The sequence below is a fragment of the Oratosquilla oratoria genome, chromosome 4 (assembly GCF_046742065.1).
Source record: "Oratosquilla oratoria isolate Oo_2021 chromosome 4, ASM4674206v1, whole genome shotgun sequence".
Taxonomy (NCBI): Eukaryota; Metazoa; Arthropoda; class Malacostraca; order Stomatopoda; family Squillidae; genus Oratosquilla; species Oratosquilla oratoria.
The window spans coordinates 44579146-44586645 of NC_134780.1; the positions used below are offsets into that span (position 1 = coordinate 44579146).

General features: G+C 34.7%; 1 long non-coding RNA gene across 1 annotated transcript in view; it reads right to left on the reverse strand.

Moving 5' to 3' along the window:
* Positions 1-7500, reverse strand: part of LOC143024326 (uncharacterized) — a 48452-nt gene that overhangs the window by 14901 nt on the left and 26051 nt on the right. The window contains exon 2 of the long non-coding RNA XR_012966281.1: positions 7421-7500. This exon is cut by the window's right edge and continues 4 nt beyond it. This is a non-coding gene — a long non-coding RNA (uncharacterized LOC143024326). The remainder of the gene's footprint in view (positions 1-7420) is intronic.

Here is a 7500-nt window from a genome sequence, read left to right on the forward strand (position 1 = left end):
AAGTGACCAAAGATCATGATAATGAAATAAAAGGGCGTATTACAATTGGTTGGAAAGTGTTTGGTAAGTATAATAAAATCCTGAGAGGCTCTCTACCTTTATGTTTGAAACGTAAAGTTTACAATCAATGCATTCTGCCAGCAATAATCTACGGGTGTGAAACTGAGGAAGGCAATGGAAACAAAGGCAATGGAAACAAAGCTAAGGACTGCACAGAGGAGAATGGAGAAATCAGTGATGGGAATAACGTTAAGAGACCGAAAGAGAGCAAGTTGGGTGAGAGAGCAGACTAGAGTGAAAGATATTGTGGAGGCGGTACAAGAGAGGAAGTGGAACTGGGCAGGTCAGTTAGCGCGAGCGACTGATGAGCGATGGAGCAAGTGTGTTACTGAGTGGACGCCACGAGATGGGAAACGTGGAAGAGGGAGAACAGAGAGAAGGTGGAGAGACAAGATCGAGAAGTTTGCAGGAGTGACGTGGTAGAGGTTGGCGTGGTCATGTGAATCATGGAATGCTATGAAAGAGGCCTTCGTTCTGCAGTGGACTCAGAGTGCCTGACTTGATTGATTCACTGAATGATATATATGTATGTATATTCATGTATATATATATATATATATATATATATATATATATATATACATATACACACACAAACATACACACAAACATATTATATATATATATGTGTGTGTGTGTGTGTGTGTGTGTGTGTGTGTGTGTGTGTGTGTGTGTGTGTGTGTGTGTGTGTGTGTGTGTGTGTGTGTGTGTGTGTGTGTAGATAGATTAAAAGTGACACAAAATTCATGTTACAAAGCAAAGATAGTCTCGTTGACAACACATTAAGTAAAGAGATGCACTTGTTTATCTAATTTTTTTTTTTTATCTTTATTTATCATCTGGGTGTGTGTGCTATAACTTATTCTAGCTATTATTAATATCACTATTATTATCATTATTATTTTTATTTTACTATTATTATCATTATTATTATTATCATTATTATTATTATTATTATTATTATTATTATTATTATTATTATTATTATTATTATTATTATTATTATTATTATTATTATTACTATTATCATTATTATTGTCAATATTATTATTATTGTCAATATTATTATCATTATCATTATTATTATTATTATTATTATTATTATTATTATTATTATTATTATTATTATTATTATTATTATTATTATTATCATTATTGTTATTATTATTATTATATTATTATTATTATCATTATTACCATTATTATCATTATTATTATTATTATTATTATTATTATTATTATTATTATTATTATTATTATTATTATTATTATTATTATTATTATTATTATTATTATCATTATTATTATTATCATTATTATTATTATTATCATTATTATTACTATTATTATCATTATTATCATTATTATTACAGTTATTATCATTATTACTATTATTATTATTATTATTATTATTATTATTATTATTATTATTATTATTATTATTATTATTATTATTATTATTATTATCATTATTATTATTATTATTATTATCATTATTGTTATCATTATTATTATTGTTATTATTATTATTATTGTTATTACTATTATTGTTATAATTATTATTATTGTTATTATTATTATTATTGTTATTATCATTATTATTATTATTATTATTATCATTATTATTACTATTATTATCATTATTATCATTATTATTACTATTATTATTATTATTATTATTATTATTATTATTATTATTATTATTATTATTATTATTATTATTATTATTATTATTATTATTATTATTATTGCTATTATTATTATCATTATTATTATTACTATTATTGCTATTATTATCATTATTGTTACCATTATTATTGTTATTATTATTATTATTATTATTATTATTATTATTATTATTATTATTATTATTATTATTATTATTATTATTATTATTATTATTATCATTAATATTATTATTATTATTATCACTATTATTATTGTTATTGTTATTGTCATTATCATCATCACCGTCTTTATTAATTTCATATGAGGAGCAGATTCTGGACATCAAGGGGTCTCGATCAATAGCGATCCACTTTCATCCAGGGTCCATCGCTCAAAAAAAAAAAAAAAAAAAAAAAAATGGCTGGGAGTGGAAACCAATACCCTATTTTATTTCCAGAGTTTAAACAGCCGTGGTCGTTTAGTGTAATCACTATTTACCTTTCTTCTTCTTCTTTTTTTTACAATGAAATAGATAATTTGGCTAATGCGGTAATACACTGTGTGCGCGCAAGGCCCGTTTCGTCTGTGTTCGTGCTGGTCTGAGTTCAAAGACTGAAAAAAAATGGATAATGACAGACTATTATGTAAAACTAGCAATTTCTAACCTCGTACGTTTAATAAGTTATGGTAGGATATTCTCGTTCAGGCATTTCACATTTTAAAGGGTAATTGGATTGTATTTGTCTAGTTCTTCCTTTCTTTTTCTTTTTCTTTTCTTCTTTCTTCCTTTCGAAACTAATATTGGAGGAGAGGTGGTCCCATCCTATCACGTATTTTTTTTTTTTTTTTTTTTTTTTTTTTTTTTTTGCGAATCGAATTATTATTGAACCGAAAGAATTTTTCAAAATTAGTCTTCATTTTTTTTATTTGGTGGTATGAAATTATTGTAGTATTCATTTCCGAGAAATTACTATAGTTGTAATGCACGAGAACGAGAATATACATGTTTATACACTTATGAGCGGAGTCTTACACACACACACACACACACACACACACACACACACACACACTCGTGGCGCAGTTGGTAGAATTCCCGGCTACCACTCCAGCGGTCCAGGTTCGATTCCCGCCCAGGACTGAAATTATTTCAGTATCGCTGTGCTGCGGGTCGTCACTCCAAATCTCGTGGGCGGGGAGTTGGGTGTGTGCGCGTGTAAGGTCACATCATTATCCATAGATCGGTCATATATGAGCTCTGAGCTCTCTTCTGGAAGGGGAATAGCTGTTGATCACGAGTCCAACATGTGATCCAAGACCATGGTGAATCACACACACACAGATCGTAGAAGGAAAGGTTAAAAGAAAGTCAATCTTGCCTCATTAGAAGAAAGAGGAAAATAGGGCGATACGATTGTTGTTGTGAAAACAATGGAAGTTGTAAACAGAAATTCCTTTTCTTTTCTCTCTTTTTTTTAGGGGGGAGGGGGGCGGGGGTGGAGGTGGGTGGGTGGGAGTAACACTGAATCTTGGAAAATAGTTGAAAAAATACGCCCTTCCTGAAGGACACCAAGAAACAACTTTCTGAACAGATGCATCAGCGGCTGGAATAATATGAAAAGAGAAATAACTAGAAAAAAGGCAAAATTTGACGTCAAAAGACAAAGTGAGAGAGACCTACAACTGTAGATCTTTTCTTGGCGTTACTAGGTAGAATTACCATATAAGTACCATATAAGTACCATATAAGTACCATAGAATTACCATATAAGTACCATAATGCCGACAACACGTATGTCAGTAGATATGATGTGGTTTAACGTCACAAACTCCCCCCTATCGGAAGGCTAGGACGGTGTCCCTCACAGAGGGCTTTGTAGCCTGGAATTTAATTAACCATGCCCTTGGTTCAACTTCGCCGGTGGCAGGATTCGAACCGTCATCCCCTCGACCTTCGCCGCAAGTAACGACGCCCTAACCCGCTCATCCAGCGAGCTTTCTTGTCAATATAGAGGAATAAAATATCTCCAGAGTCATCCATATCTAGTAGGTCTTGTACGAAAGATGAGACAAAGAGCAGCTCGCATGTACACAAGTCAGGGGACACCGTCAGGTTAGCCACTTGGCACCCTATGTGGGGTTTCACAAAAATATACTGAATGAAACAACACTAAAAACTCATCTCACCAGATTCTGTGTAGCAAGGAAGAGTTATTAATCTGTCACAGTCGTTTAGCTAATGTCTGAACAGTACATGCAGTGTTGTCATTGGATTTTATTTAGGATAAGTTTCACCTTAAGATTTTCGGGCCTAGCGGTAACCCAGTGGGAGTCTCGAACTCATGAACTCACGGTCGCGAGCTCAAGTACCGGGACCTACTGCAGTTCTGTCCAGGCGGGAAGGCGACACGAAATCGACCCTAAAAAAATATAATAATAATAAATTTAAAAAAAAAAAAGAAAAAAAAAACGGCTCACCACAACCGACAGGGCTTTACCATATCACAGGTTTCCCCCTTTCCATTGCGGGGTAAGTGGGGAAAATGAGCTGGTGAGTTAAATTTACGTTCCAACTTCAATGCTTTGCGTGTTTGCGGGCAATGTGCCAAGAAATGGGAGTAAGCACTGTCCAAGCAGATCCAGTGTCAACAATCTGAAGAAGAATGAGGTTACATGGACAACGCTGGAAACGTGAGAAACCTCTCAGAAGACCACAGACTAAGCTGAAGACGTTGATGGAAGAACTGGAGTATATTAACTAGGATAATGTAGGATTGAGGTCCGAATGGAGAAGGACAAGCTTGTGTAACTACATGACAATCGCTACTTGTTTCATTACGTAGGTAAAGAGAAAGAAAGATCAAGCGGAGTAGATGTCTTGATTAATTGAGATATTTTACGTAACTTAGTTTGAAGATGATGATGATGATGATGATGATGATGATGATGATGATGGTGATGGTGATGGCGGCGATGATGATGATGACGATGATGATGCGTAACGTGGGGCCTTTCACTCTTCTGGTACTTATATGAATGGACGTACGCATCTGCATACACAAGTACGCATCTCCTATATATACGTACGCACACATGTACGCATATATTTATTTTACATACGCGCTTTCTGTACACATGCATACACTATAAGTGCACACCCATATATTTTGCATGCTCAGTCATCTATTGCATGTACTCATCAACGTACTCACTCAAAAACAGAATGCATATACGCACATAGGCAATGAATTTATGTACATACGATTATATGTACGCACATGTTCATTGTGTGTGTGTGTGTGTGTGTGTGTGTGTGTGTGTGTGTGTGTGTGTGTGTGTGTGTGTGTGTGTGTGTGTGTGTGTGTGTGTGTGTGTGTGTGTGTGTGTGTGTGTGTGTGTGTGTGTGTGTGTGTGTGTGCGTGTGTGTGTGTGTGTGTGTGTACGTGTGTGTGTGCGTGCGTGTGTATGTGTGTGTGTGTGTGTGTGTGTGTGTGTGTGTGTGTGTGTGTGTGTGTGTGTGTGTGTGTGTGTGTGTGTGTGTGTGTGTGTGTGTGTGTGTGCGTGTTCGTGTGTGTGTGTGTGTGTGTGTGTGTGTGTGTGTGTGTGTGTGTGTGTGTGTGTGTGTGTGTGTGTGTGTGTGTGTGTGTGTGTGTGTGTGTGTGTGTGTGTGTGTGTGTGTGTGTGCATGACCTTTCATCAAAAACATTCTTAAGAACATAAGAATAAAGGAGACTGCAAAAGGCCATAAGGCCTACACTAAGCAGTTCCATGTCCATCACCACCTATCATCCCCATCCACAAAGTTATCTAATCTTTTATAACATCCGAGATTTTCAGCGCTCACTGCATTGTTACTAAATCTATTCCATTTGTTAACCACTCTATTGGTAAATCATTCCTTGCCTATTTCCTTCTTAAATCTAAAATCTATCCATTTTAAATCCATTACCGCGAGTCCTGCCCTGTTGTCTTAATATGATGACCTTGTCTATTTCACCCTTGTTAAACCCCTTGACCCATTTCTACACCTCTATTAGATCACCCCACACTCTACGTCTTTCCAGAGAGTGTAAATTAAGATGCTTAAACTTGTCCTCGTATCATTTTCATCATTCCCTTCTATACAGATTTGAGTGAATTATTATGCACTCTATAGGATGGAGACCAAAACTGTACCGCATAGTCAAGGATGGGTCTAACACCAGAAAGAATTTGATAACTACCTCTGCGCTTTTACTTAACCATCCTATTATTAAATCCTAATGCTCTCTTAGCTCTATCCCTGGCGTTATTGCACCGTTTCTTGGATTTAAGGTCAGGACTTACTAGCACTCCCAAGTCTCTCTCTCATTCAGTTTTATCTAAAAAGGTGTTGTCTAAGCTATATCCGATTTCTGGGTTGTGCAAAACTACGTTTAATACGCTGCACTTTGAGATACTGAAGTCCATTTGTCATTTCACCGACCATGCGAACATGCAGTATCCTGGCGTCTAGTGTCGTCCACAGACTTACTAATATCACTATTAATCACATCGTCAAAGTTGTTTATATATATAAGAAACAATAAGGGACCCAAAACCGAGCCCTGGGGAACTCTACTAGTAACACCCCCGTTTGGATTTTACGCCGTTAATGGCGACCCGCTGTTTTCTGTCGCTGACCCATGCTCCCATGCTCTAATGATCAAATCCATTTAAACACTTTCTCTCCTATGCCATGGGTTTTGACTTTATTTATTAGTCTCTGGTGGGGCACCTTGTCGAACGCTTTGCTAAAGTCAAGGTAAATAACATCGCAACTATCGTTGTTATCTTATCAGTCAACTTCGCATTCAACGGATTGAGCGTGTGTTTGTACTAAATTTCTTTCTTTCTTTATCTTTCTTTTCTGCTCTCGAGGAAAAAGAGGCGAAGTAGCTCCTCTTCCGTGACAATATATTATTGACATCATTTGTAAATACACAACACACATACACACACACACACACATACACACACACACACACATACAAAGATTTTAATATTCCGCGATAGCTATCTACTATACGATTCCACCCTGTTTTAGTTGTTTTAGTTTTATTCTATTTTATATTATTATATTTGTTCCTTTATTTAATTTTCATTTTCTTCCATATACAACATTTATGGTCTATGTCTGCTTGTATTTTAGGAATACTTTTCATTTTTTTTTTTTATTCCTCGTTTACAAAACATATATCCTCTAATTTTGTATTTGTGACTAAATTCTATGTATTTCAATAAATCTGTCACATTCAAGTTTTGTGTAATTCTTTCCTCTTAAACTCCAGTCTATTATTTCTATCATTTCTATTTTGCATTGTGTGGTCGCATGGTACTTGTATATATAGTAAGGAAATACTTGTTTACGTTTTATAAACAATTGTATAATACCAAAATTATAACAAACAAGGTGTGAACCAACAACTCCAATGATAAAAGAAGTGAAAATAACTTTAATAATACTGTAACATTTGTTGGTAAAATTTGATCATGTTTTTAAAATAAAGATATACAGTAAAATAATTAGAATGATACCCTAACTTTGAAAACGAAACCTGATTTTTTTCGATTCTAACGTTCCAGGTCTACTGCACGATTTCCTCAAAACACTAACGATACAATCCCTTTTGTTCCCTTCTGTCCACAAACCTCATTTTTAGTCGACCCTCACCTTTTCCTGGCGACGCCACAGAAAACGACATTACGTCATTATTCCCACAGCTCAGCAGGCGACATCAGCAGGAGACGCAT